The sequence below is a fragment of the Engystomops pustulosus genome, chromosome 1 (genome assembly GCF_040894005.1).
Source record: "Engystomops pustulosus chromosome 1, aEngPut4.maternal, whole genome shotgun sequence".
In the NCBI taxonomy this organism is placed as follows: domain Eukaryota; kingdom Metazoa; phylum Chordata; class Amphibia; order Anura; family Leptodactylidae; genus Engystomops; species Engystomops pustulosus.
In genome coordinates this window covers 254,984,087-254,997,912 of record NC_092411.1, presented here as the reverse complement: position 1 = coordinate 254,997,912, position 13,826 = coordinate 254,984,087, and the positions used below count along the sequence as shown (strand labels likewise).

The window sequence follows — 13,826 nt, the reverse complement described above, 5'->3', positions numbered from 1 at the left end:
ATTATACAAAAGGTCATTCCTGGTGCACGGCCTGTATCTTTGACCCTTATGCCATCCTAATAATGCCAGGTGTCAGGACGAGGCATCGTGTGGCATTGTGTGCCAGTCTTCATATTGCCTAAGTAAGTGGACAATGAGCTGGATATACGAGGAGGCTCCAGCACACCATGTGCTCATATTAAAGAGAACCCGTCAGGCAAAATAACCCCCCTAAACTAAATATATTTTCATAAACTGCCATTAGAGAGCATTGCCTCTATCCCTTCATTGTCCCTCTACATGCCTGTAAACCTAAGCAATGGGGTCCTAAAGCTGTATGCAAATGACCTGTGAAATGTCAAATGAGTCATTGGCATATTCAAGCTGTCCAGCTTATTCATGAGTGGGAGGCACAGCCACACCCCCAGTGCATGATTTTACAATGATTAATGTATGAAATAACTAGATAAAGGCTGGGATGGGATCCTTGTGAGCTGCTCCAACAGGTAGTAGTGACAGGACAAGTGACACAGACTTGATGACAGGTGTCCTTTAATTCCCCACAGGTCCTGCCTGGCGTACAATAGTGCTTTCACCTGCACCAGGCTATAGTAAATGCACCCTCCCAATGATCCGTCACGCCCACTTGGCATGAGGGTGGTGTGCAGGTAAAGTCACAAATCCTGTCCGTGCACCAGGAATTATGACTTTTTCATGTCAAATGTGCCACTAAGTTTCTAGCTGTGGGTTTAATAGTCCCCAAAAATACAAATGTTAGAACTTTAATAATATGGAAAATCATTAACAGTTGCTAAATTGTAAAACATTACAGTATATACAAATATATACAGAAGAATCTTAATGGAGATTTCATTCTGCTTCTCAAAAAGAGGTAATTAATCTTTTATTATATAATATTTTTAACTTTAAAATTAAGCCTGAACAATGGCTGCTGCTGGTGTTCGGAGTATTTCCCCCAGTGATGTAGCTTAAATGGACCGTTAAATCACTGGGGACCTCCCTGAATATACGCTCAGCAGAGTTAAGTAATGGACGCAATACTTTGCATCCATCCCCCATTGTCTATTATGGCCTTCACTGAATGTATATGTTGCTCAAAAGAAAGTGGAATGGAAATGGAAACACATGCTATTGTGCGTTTCCTATATACTGTGCAGAAAGACGTAGAACGGGTATTTTACATCTGCCGTTATAAGTCTATGGATACACACAGCCTTTTACTATGGGAGATTTCCTGGCTTATATGCAAAGCATGTAAAAAACAAAAAACAAAAGTGAATACATCCTAAGGCCACTTGCACATCAGGGCCTTGTGCTACTTATACTTTACCATTTCAATATGGATAGCGCAGGGCCATATTCACTTCAATGGCCAATACCTTCCTCCATTTGAGTGGCCGTATTGCCCACCCTACAATGTCAGGGCAGTGTTAGTGGATTGAATGTGTGACTGTAAGGTTTCCTATTGAGAAGGGAGGGTTGAGGATCACTCACTCCCCCTCCCTTCTGCACCCGGCTGCATTCCCGGCAGTGCAGGTACAGTTCGGGTGAACACATGGTCCTGTGAAAGGTACCCTATATGGGTCACCAATTCAACCAGGAGTTGGCAAAGTGGCCTCCCTACTTTTTAGTGGTCCTGGCACAGGAAGTGCAGAGGGGGCAGGAGTGTCCCAAGACGCAGCGCTGTGACATCATTTTACTTTCCTGGAAAACCCCTTTAGTCTGAATCCTAGACAGATCTCTGCCTACAATGATGTACATCCTTACTGAACTTGTTAGAGACCTTCTTGAAATTGAAACCCTGCTTTAGCATTAGGCTGTGTCCACCTTTAATGAATACGATGCTCAGCAATGTGTTTTACTGAAAGAGAACATTGGTAGAATGGGAAGTGACAATGCAATAGATGACGGCTGCACTTACAGATGTCTGTGGAGTGTCTGCACCGCACATAAAGAGGTTTCCATTGCTCTGATAAATACACCATTAGATTGGAGAAGACAACTAAATAATGAAAAAACACATTATTGCTGTGTGTAATAAGATCTATCTACAGCCATTTAACAGCTATTGACAAGGCACCAGGAGGGCCCGAGCAACCGGAAGGCCAAATCCCAATTACAATACCTGATTGTTAGACATCCAGTAAGAACATCTCCTGCACCAGAATGATATTGGAATCGCAGAGTAATGCAATCATATCTCACAGGGTGATTTCCATGTCTCTATATACACCCGCCATAATCTTATAGCAATGATATATAGTTCACAGAACAATCTAGACTAACTTAATCAATTCTGCAGTGATGCAAACAGTCTGTTTCTACTAGTTCAGTAATAACTGCTCTAGCATGGTGTTCCCACAGAAATTGGATCAAGGTTTCTAACACCGCAGCCCTCCCTGGTGTCAGACATACACTATAGACTGGAAGACTCACTTTGGAGTGAATTTGAAGAGCTATTTCATTAAAGTCCTAAACTCAGTACTATTATCCCCATCCAACTAAAGTAGATTAAGACAGGTCTTTAACCCCTTAAAGAAAATCTACTATCACTATCTGTCATGATAAACCAGGGGCACTTACTCATAGATCCAGGTACTATGACTTTGGTAATATTTTTATATTTGTTATCCATGACTTGCTTCCTTCAAAATTAAAAGTTATGCTAATGACTGGGGGTGTTACCAGAGCCCCTCCATGCTGCAGATTCATAGGCTGTTACAAAGAACTGCACGTCTCACCCTCCCTCTTCTTTTATAAGCTAGCGTCAGCAGGAATTGCAGGAGGAGGAAAGACCTGCTCTGCTCATTGTAACAGCCTGTGATGCTACAGCACTGGAGGGCACTGGAAAGACTCACAGAGCCCTTCAGACTATAATCATAAAAGTTGATTTAATATTTTAGAAGGATGATAACAAATATAAGAAGATTACCACAGTCACTGGGCCTAGATCTTTGAGTAGGACTTTATTTTCAGTTAAGGGGTTCAACTCCATAAATAACCACTTTTATGTTTTGATAGATCAGGATATTTTGCGACGCAGCAATGTTTTTGATTTTATTTGTCTATTTATTTTATATCAGTTCTAGGGAAAGGGGGTGATTAGAATGTTTTTTAAACTTTTTTTACCGTATGTTTAGGCCCCCTAGGGTACTTAAACCCAAGGGGGTCTGATCGGTTCTACCATATACTGTAATACTACTTTATTGCATTACAGGGCAGATCTGTTGGTTATCTCAAACGGTCTATCTATTACAGATTTTTCTGAATGACAGGCCCACGCATTGCCGCCATCGGTCCCAGCACCGATTGGGTGACACCATGTATGAAAAGGGCTCACCTACAGAGGGCAAGGGGGTGCACAATGGAGAAAAATAGGAATGCAGGAGCAGGCAGGAAAAAGAGGAGGTTTAAGAAGAAGGATTCAGCACTCAACTTCTACCATAAATATATAGGATCCCTGCCCCCAGCTCCTGCCTTCCATATAGACAATCTCTGATATTTGTAACGCTGTTTTATAGCACGGTGTCCACTCAGTTTTATGTCATCTAGTCCTCCTGATGAGAACGCAGAAGACCACATTGTCTCGCACTGAGCTTCTACCACTAATCATCATTTTCTTGAAGACAATCTCTATTTGTCGGATAACATGGTGGTGTAACCCAAGGTTATACACAAACCTTCCAGAAAATAAATGGCATAGAAGGGACTTATTGTAAAGATGCGCCCCATCCGTCATCTGTTAATGATTTACAAACATGATTATGGCCTCAGGTTAGAGGGACTGATGCACTCAGAGATGAGGAATGCCCATAAGGATGCTAGGCCGTATAGTATTGATGCATACTATAGATTTATATGTGACAAATCCATATACAAATAATGTTTCCAATAAGTTACAAGAGAAAAATCTATGTCTCTATGACAATAACCAGAAAAAAATACACTATTTTTTTATTTAGCTTTAATTTAGTTTTATTTTGGCCAATAAAACCAAAACTTGGTGCTTCTTCTTTAGGATGAATTATGGAAATATTGGAAAGTGAAAAGCAATCCAAAAAGTAGATGTATGTAACGTTTCGGTCTTAACACAGACCTTCATCAGACACGGATTGCAGGGGAAGTGAAGAGTAGATAAAGCGGAGCTGACTGCTTCATAGAAATCAGAAGGCTTCCACCAGAGAGAAAAGCTGATGAAGGTCTTGGTTAAGACCGAAACGTTACATACATTTACTATTTGGATTGCTTTTCACTTAATAAATGTCCATAATTTATCCGAAAGTAGCTTTGTTTTTGTTTTATTTATCTATGGACTGGTTGCCCTACTTTAGCAGCCTATTTACTCCAAGTGGAGTGAGGTGCAGTACTACTATTATTATTCTGGCCAATGACCCTATAGTATTGGTAACTATGACGGAAGATGAAACCATGGGGGGGGGGATTTATCTGGCACATCATGCACCAAAGTATGAAGAAGTTATTGGTGTCAGAATATGGAGAGCAATTTTTTTTGTAAATTTTTTTTTTTAAAGTGTGCTAAAACATAAAAAAACCTACAGTATATACAATAAAATAAGGCAGAAGTGACATTTGGAGCGCACAGTGAAAACAAAGCCCCTAAGAAAATGGTACAACTGCAATTGTGCACTTTATTTGGAATTTTTTTTCAGCTTCTCTGTACATTACACAAATATTAAATACCTACCCCTCAAAGTACAATTTGTCCCACAGATTACAATCCTTCATACAGCTCTCTAATAGTGATGAGCAAACTTTTCAAAATTAATCAGAGAGCAGCGACATTTAAAGAGTTAACACATGAGGGAGGGGGGGGGGTTGCTCCAAACCCGCTCTTGATTCTAATGAAGTTTAGTACAAACCTGAACATTGCGATTCTGGTTGGCACATCACTACTCTTTAAATATAAAAGTTAACCCCTTGTCCCTTTTTTGCTTTTGTGTTTTAGTTTTTTTGTCCCCCAACCTTTAAAAATCCATAAATTCCATCCCATGCACTGGGCAGCTGGGAAATAAATAAAAAAATTCCAAATGTGGTGAAATTGGCAAAAAAAAATTAAATTTTGCGCTATACATTTACACCTTTCACTTTTTGTTCCAAATGTCACCTACCCATTATTCCTTGGGTTAGTATGATCACAGGGATGACAGGATGATTATTGTATTTAAATAGATTTTTAAAAATTAAAACCTTTTGTACAAAAAAATTCTGACACTAATAACTTTTTCCTATTGTGGCGGATGAAGCTGTGTAAGGTGTTACTTTTTGCGGGATGTAATCGCTTTTTACTTCAACTTTCATGAATTGCAAAATGACCAAAAAGTGGCGTTTAGGTATTTTGGCGTTATTTTCTGCTAAATGGGTTCATCTCTGGGAATAACCGTTTTTATATATTGATAGATTGTGACTTTTGCGATGCGCTGAAACCTAACATGTTTCTGATTTTTACTGTTTATTTTTATATCAGTTCTATGGAAAGGGTGGTGATTTGAACTAAGGGGGGGGGGGTGGTGTTCAATTTTAGTTCTATTTTTCAGAACCCCCTGGCATACTACAGTCATACTGGCAGTTAATAGGGATCTAGCACAAGATCTTTTAAAGGAAACCTACCACTTAGAATGGCAGGGGTAAGCTGTAAGTACCGAGCACCAGCTCAGGGTGAGCTGGTGCCGGTACTTACTTTCGTTAGTGTTATAAACCGCGGTATCGCGGTTTTAAAACTTTTTAAACTTTGGAGAAGAAGGGGCTTCGGCGCTGCGCGCGACCATGCGCGCGCAACATCTCCGCTATTTCCTATACAGGAGTGCGCACGATCGTGCGCACGCAGCGCCGAAGCCTCTTCTGCTCTAAAGTTTAAAAAGTGTTAAAACCGCGATACCGCGGTTTATAACACTAACAAGGGTAAGTAACGGCACCATCACAGCTGAGTTAGCCATGTGCCAACGGCTTTTATGGGCATATAAACAAATAAAGATTTAAAACCCTGATGCCTGCACTGTTCAGATGATAACAGTGGGTGGTTGCTGTAATATGCAGCGAACACCCACCCTGTATGGAGAGGGTGCTGCCCACCAGCTTTCTCATACACCCGACCCAATAGTTTGGTGTGCATGAGGAATAGGGTTAATGTCTCTTGTGTTACATATCAAGCTGTATATAATGTATAAGGTATTATAGAAAAAAGAATATGAAAAAACCATCTAATTAGCTCAGAAGGCACTGTCTTATGATAAATGCCCAGAGTCTCCTTGCTGTGTAGAGTCGTATAGTGTAAGATTGAAACCAATCTTAGGGTCTCTTTGGTAATTTGATATTTGATCTTGTCGCTCACATTTTACATTGGACCAAGAATAGAAATTATAACCAGGTCCAATAAATCCCTCACATTAAACACACAAGATGCAAGGATGAATTAGTGTCACAGCTTACATCCCCTAATAATGCTGATGCATAATGAGAGCGGAATAATTAAGACTCCAAAGACTTTCCAGACTCTGGAGACCCTGGGGCGTAAGTCACCGCATAGAATATTATACTGTACACAAACAGAAAACCTGGAAATCTTCCTACAGAAGGAATATGTAACTAGAAATGTTATGGGCAGTCATGTGTCCTGGTTACCATTCACCTTAGGTTATTGTTATATCGTTTGGAGGTAACCAAAACGTACAGATATTACATCTTCTTCTCTGTGGATGTTAGAGCTTCTGCCTTCAGGGCTCCCAGACTTCTACACAACGTAAGGTCTCTATAGCGACAGAATTTCTAACCCCTTAACAATTACCCCCATGAGTTTCCAAAGCAGAGGGAAATTCTAATTAGGTTGCATCTTACTGAGACCCGGTCTACATTACAATCATTGGAGATGACTACCGTATTTTTCGGACTATAAGGCGCACAAAAAATCCTTTGATTTTCTCAGAAATCAATGGTGCGCCTTATATATGAACCCTACTTACAGACAAAAGCTGCCTTGAACTGTGCACAGGTCTGCCACCTGCTGGTCATTCATCCTTATAATCAGGTGCGCCTTATATATGAACCTAGACGTTTTAGCAGGCATTTATTGATGGTGCGCCTTATAGTCCGAAAAATACGGTACACCATATACTACTTTTTTTGGCTAAAATAAACTCTAGACCTTACAGAGTCTTTAAAGGGATTTGCCCGCAAAACAAGTTAGGCCCTATCCCAGTGATGGCAAACCTTTTAGAGACCGAGTGCCCAAACTACAACAAAGACCCGCTTATTTATCGCAAAGTGCCAACACAAAAATTTAATTTGTGATTTATACTCTCTTCTCTGTCACAGTTTTCATTGATATCAGCACCTGAGGACGCCAATAAAGCAAAAAATAGTCCCAGGTAGAGCTGTCACTTTAAAATAGCTCTGTGCACAGCAAGTCCTGGGCTGTCTGGGACTGCAGGAAGCCTGGAGTCATCTCTGGTGATGGCCTGAGTGCCCACAGAAAGGGCTCTGAGTGCCACATCTGGCACCAGTGCCATAGGTTAGCCATCACTGCCCTATCCTGTGAATCTATTGCTGATGGTGGGGGTCTTTGTGATGAGACCCACACAGATCACAAGAACGGGGATCCGATATACCCTAGTCGGACCCCTTGTCGCTGACCAGAGCAGCCAGTCGATTGGTCGATTGCCCAGTTCATCTCTATGGAGCTGATGGAGATTACATCCAATAGACAAATAAACTCATTTTTGTAGCAAACAGTATAGGCTGATTCACTATGTCGGGCAGGACAGTGTTAACTTCCTTCCATAAAGTCGGCAATATGGGACATTCCCACTGCTCTCAGGGGCACTAGGCGGAGTCACGGTGCTGAGGTGCTGAGGTCCTCAGCTTTGTGTATGAGCCCATAGAAATACATGGCGTTGTGAGACTAAGGAAAGAACATTCGTGTGTATGAGGCCTCAGGCCAAGTCTCATAAGGGGTTAAAGGGTAAGTAGAATGGTTTCAACCTTGCCTTGATGATGGTCTATGTTTACTGACTCACTTCTGCCCCAACCCAAGCCTGTTTTGGGACTCTGTTCGCTGCCTATAACAGCCTGGTAACTGGAGGTTGTTACTAGACCTTTTAGGTAAATAAACAAGATTTTCCAAGTTTGGGCACCACTATTTTTAAGCCTCTCTAATGTTATTAAAAAACCACAAAGTCTATCAGCACAGACACATACACAACCATAAAATAAGACATTACGTAAAAAAAATATATTTTAATCTTTATTATAAATGACATATAATAATATCTTTACAGAAACCAACAAAATCCCCAAAAATACACCGTAGAGACCCTGGTATACAGTGGAACGCTGGAATACAAGTAAAGATGACATTCCCGATATTCAAGTACAGGTTTGACTGTCTGACCATGACATATCGGTGGCCAAACGGCCAATCCGGCAAATGGACACCTAACAACTAGCCATGGCAATGATTGGCCAAGGGGAGACCCGAGCGCTATCCCGGCCATCAGCTCCGCTCATCTCTAAAGGCAACCGCCAAAACTTACAGTCAACAGCCATACTTGTACAGAACATGATCGCTTCCCTGCCCTAACCAGCCAAGCAGAAAGAATACCATAAACTGGACCAGGGACCCTGGACTAGCCAGGGGGGGGGGGGGCCTAATTACCATATGGGGTGGGATTTATCTGTCCCGAGGAGGGCATCACATAGAAAACTAGAACTATTGATGGTCCAGAGTAAACATTATCCATTTTAACCCCTTAAGGACGCAGCCATTTTATAGCTTAAGGCTCAGTCCCATTTTTTTGGATTCTGACTTGCGTCTCTTTATATGGTTATAACTTTTGAACACTGTTACTTATCAAAGCGATTCTGAGATAGTTTTTTCCCCACATGTTGTACTTCATTTTAGTGGTAAATTTTGGCTGATGAGTTTTGTGTTTATTTACAAAAAAAATCAAAGTCATTGCGTTTTCAGGCAGGTAGATTTACCACCTAAATAAGTTGCTGAATTACACTTCCCATATGTCTACTTTACATTTTCATCATTTTTGAAATGTCGGAATAATTTATTTTGACGTCACGTGGCTTACAAATCGAATAGCGATTTTTCAGATTTTACTATTTTGGGGATAAATACAGTATTATTTATTATTAAATACATATTTAGCATCAACCCCCCTCCTATGTATCAACTCATTTTCAAATCTGCACCCCTCAAACTATCAGAAACTGTTTTTAGGAAGATTTTTAACCCCTTGAAATCTTCATAGTAATTGAATCAAAATGGAGGTGAAATTTAGAATGGTCATATTGTTCCCTTATACGTTCATTTAGCCCTAAAATTTACACATTTCCAAAAAATAAAAAGAGAAACCACCATACAATTTGTTATGAAATTTCTCCCAAGTGCAGCGACCCCCCACATGTGGCCGTTACTTGTTTAATGGGCGCACAGCGAGGCGCAGAAGGGAAGGAGGGCGCTGCAGCCGCCAGGATTTTAGTTTCCTAATTGGCCCCTTTTGTAGGCTATAAAATTTAAGCTTTTTTGTTATTGGGGCCATGTGACTGCATTTTTTTGCGGGATGAGAAGCTTTTTCCAGTCTTACCATTTTGGGGTGAGTATTGTTAAAAATTTAGGAACTTTTTTTTTTTTTAAAAAAGGGCAGGGGTAGAAAAGCATCAATTCTGTATTGGATATCTTACTCCCCCCCCCCCCTGTTCACAGTTTAGTCTAATAACCCTGTTATCTTTATTCTATCGGTCGATACGATTACGGGGATACCAGACATGAATATTTTTTCTTACGTTTTACTAAATTTGTCAAATAAAACCCTAATGTGGGGAAAAATCTACCATTTTTCCATTGCGGTCTTCCAAGTGGCATAACATTTTTACTTTTTTGGCTACGGAGCTTGTTTTATGCGGGAGATGCTGTACTTTGCACCAGTATCATTCTGGAGTACATATGTTTTTTTAAATCACTTTTTATTGCAATTTTTGTGGGATTGAATAGGTAAAAATCATAATTTTTGGAGGGTTTATAACAGTTATTTTTTATTATGGCTTATGGACATTTTTATTGATTTCTAACTTTATTTTTTATTGAATAACATATTTTTTTTCACTTTTTTACAGTTTCCATCATGGGAAATGAACAAGCAATCATCTGATTGCTTGTTCATGATAACATCCTGCAATACTAATGTATAATCGCAATTTCTGGTGTTACTGTCGGTAATTCACCTGTTTTTTGGCGTAGAAATCCTCATTAACTCCATAGCGCAATAAGACGTACCCTTAGGTCTTGTTGCGCATGGGGGAGTATGAAGAGGGTTCACGGACTGAGCCCTCTTCATACTCACCGGCTGCTTGCTTCACAATGAAGCAAACCCCCATTGCTAACCCCCGCGATCGATGCTAGCCTTTGCTAGCGGCATTAACGAGCCGGCGGCTCGTGGGCTCCACCATCTTGGCTCTGATCGTCGCTCCCCGTAACGTCATCGGGGAGCGGGGATCCGTTGCCATGACAGCCTCGGTCACACAAAGATCCGAGGCTATCATGTTTTAGGCGATTACAATATGCGATTTGCACATTATAATAGATGGTGTGCAAAATCCCCAAATACTGCCGTACTGTAGTATGGCAGTATATGGTAGGATCAATCAGACAACCCAAGGTTAAAGTACCCTAGGGAGTCTGAAAAATAGTAAAACAAATAAATAAAAAAAATACTAAAAAAAATATTTAAAAAACCTAAAAATTGTAATTAACCCTGTTTCGCTAGAAGTCGTATACATAAACAGTAAAAACATAAACGCATTATGTATCACCGCATGCGAAAATGCCCAATCAAAATATTATAACTGCGTTTAACCCCGTAATGGGAAATAGCGGCCAAAGTAGAAAAATAGAAATTTTTTGCCATTTTGAAGAATATTAAAAATTCAATAAAAAGTGATTAAAAGGTCGTATAATCCTAAAAATAAAACGTCACCAAAAGTCGCAAAAAATTACACCGCCCACAGCTCTCTACAGCAAAGTATGAAAAAATTATTAGCCCCAGAAGATGGCAAAATGAAGAATTATTTTTTTGTACAGGTTTTAATTTATGTAAATGTATGAAAACTTTATAAAACCTAGACAAATTTGGTATCCCCGTGATCGAACTGACCCAATGAATGAAGTAGGCATGTTATTTGGGGCGCACAGTGAAAGCCGTAAAATCCAAGCCCACAAGAAATGGCTCAAATTTTTTTTTTCAGCATTTTCACTGCATTCAGAATTTTTTTCCCGCTCCCCAGTATACGGCATAGAATATTAAATACCACCACTATGAAGTGTAAATTGTGGCACAGAAAACAAGCCCATACACAGCTCTTTACATGGAAAAATAAAAAAGTTATAGATTTTTGATGGGGAGTGAAAAATAAAGACGCAAAAACAAAAAAATTGCCTGGTCCTTAAGGGGTTAATGCCCCACCCCCATTATTCCATTTTTTTGCAGCCTCGGAACAACGCAGCCTTTGGCCCCTTTCTCAATCACGTAGGCTATCCTCAGTAATACATTTCCGTGCCATATTTTGCCGAATATACATTTTTTTAACTATGTGTGCACATATACGGTATCCATTCCGTATAACATACAGTGGGTTGGCAAATGATGTTACTAGCCTGCACAACCTCAGATCCCTGGATATTATCATTTTTATGGTCCCATAGACTTCAATGGGATCTCAATATGTGGGGATGTACAAAAATGTAAATACGTGAAAAATTACGTCCCACTCACGGAACAGTGGGCAATACATTCATTTAAATGAGGGGTAGTATTGCCCATTAAAAAGAATGTGGATGTACACCAGCCGTATGACTTTTTAAAATTTCATACGTCGTGTGATAGGGGCCTTCTATAACAGTATAAGGCCGGCGGCACACATGGCGTTTTGAATCAGTACGGTGAGTACAAGTAATCACCATTCCGAGCCGTGGCCACAAAAAACATAGAGCACGCTCTTTCTCCGGCAGTGAGGTGTTATTTTCCAGCACGCTGCCAGGCACACGTGTCCAAGTGACTGTAGGCTAAGGCTGCGTTCACACAGATGTATGAAAACAGTTGTATATAAGGGCAGCATAGGGGCCCATTCATTTCACTGGACATCCATTTAGCGCGCCGTACCGTAAGCGAGTCGTATACAAATGTCCTATTTTCTCATGTATTTCCACTCCCTAAGCCACATAGAAGTGTATGGAAACATATAGCATATGTGCTGTATATAGTATATACACGCAGTAATCAGAACCAGTGGGAGGAGCATCCTGTCATCCAGCCAATAGCCAGCCATCATTTGCCAGACCACCAGATACAGTGACATACGCGCAAATACGGATAAAAATCGTCACATATATACACATGCATACAGCACGGAGATACAGGAGCGGAGAACACGTTCGTGTGAATGGTATTTTCACATCAAGGCTCAGTATCTGACACTACATAGCGCTGGCCGGAGCTGCATGACCAGTCACATGACTTAAGCTCCGCTATACAGCAACCATCCTCATCCTACGGCTCTGACCTCACGTGACTGCATCCAGAACCTTCCAGAACTGTCATTCCTCTCTTCTCTCTTATTGGTTCTTTTTCCCGCCAATCACCATGACGTCCTTAGTTTCGCGACAGGTCCCACCCCCTTGCCGCTGTGCGTCCACGCCTCCTGCCCCGCTTTCTCTGCTGTGATTAGTGGAGCCGCGGAGTGACGTCATCGGGTTACTGTCGCTGCGGGAGGAAGCGAGTGTCCGGTGCCGGGAGCTGAGTGCGGTGAGAGCGGGTGATGGGGAGGGCGCGGAGTGTATAGCGGGGCCCGGGGAGCCGGCGCTGTGCAGGGGGCAGGCACCGGGGCATCATGGAGAATGAATGGGCACAGGAGGCGGGGATTGGGGTCATGTCCAGCCGATGGATACAATGTATCACCTGCTTTATATACATTGTGTGGTGATGTGTCCTTATTGTATCACCGGTGCCACATAGCAGAGACCAAGAAATCCTTAATCTGCTGCAAATAAAGGGTTAAATTATCAAAGATTATAAGGAATTTCCTGTTCTAATTAGGTGACCTATGCCCTGTGCCCAGGACCCATCATACACCTGAAAGTAGCCGGGTAGGGGTATTGGACACATATAATAATGACTTGTCAAAGATGGTAAATGGCGTCAAATGGAAGTCCTGCTCCAGCGCTGCTGCTCCGCTCCTCCCCCACTGTCCTTGTTTACTTGGTTGTTCATTGTCATCCCCATCGACCAACGTGGGCATTCATCAGCCTCAACTGCACAACGCTGAGGCCGGTGATCAGCCGCACCAGTCACGTGTGGACCTGGGGATGACATTGACGCAACTAAGGAACATAGACAATGGGGGAGAACCAGAGCAGCAGTTCTGGAGCAGAGGGAGGGGATTTACTAGTTGTATTGTACCTCATATACTGATGACCTATCCCCAGAACTAGATATTCATTTCAGGTGACTTGGTGTCCTGTACCCCTTACCCTCCTTCTGTCAGCTGTGGGATCCTTTCCGAAAATGAAAACACGGGGGGGAACATGGCTGCTGCTGCCAGGCTAATCTATATAAGACTATACTCATGTAAAGCCTATGGATATAATGTATCCCCTGCTCCTGCTACATTGTATCACAAGAGACCAAGAAATACTTTAAGGACATCCATCACCATTTTCTCGGTGGTAGACTGTCCCATAACGTAAGATTTGCAATGTATCCCTCAGAGGATCCCTCATGCCCTGCAGATAACGAGGGTGCGTTATT

General features: G+C 41.5%; 1 protein-coding gene across 1 annotated transcript in view; it reads left to right on the top strand.

Moving 5' to 3' along the window:
• The first annotated feature begins 12,665 nt into the window (after positions 1 to 12,665).
• Positions 12,666 to 13,826, top strand: part of TMEM33 (transmembrane protein 33) — a 28,457-nt gene continuing 27,296 nt past the window's right edge. The window contains exon 1 of the mRNA XM_072125024.1: positions 12,666 to 12,824. The gene's annotated coding sequence lies outside the window, so the exon portion shown is untranslated. The remainder of the gene's footprint in view (positions 12,825 to 13,826) is intronic.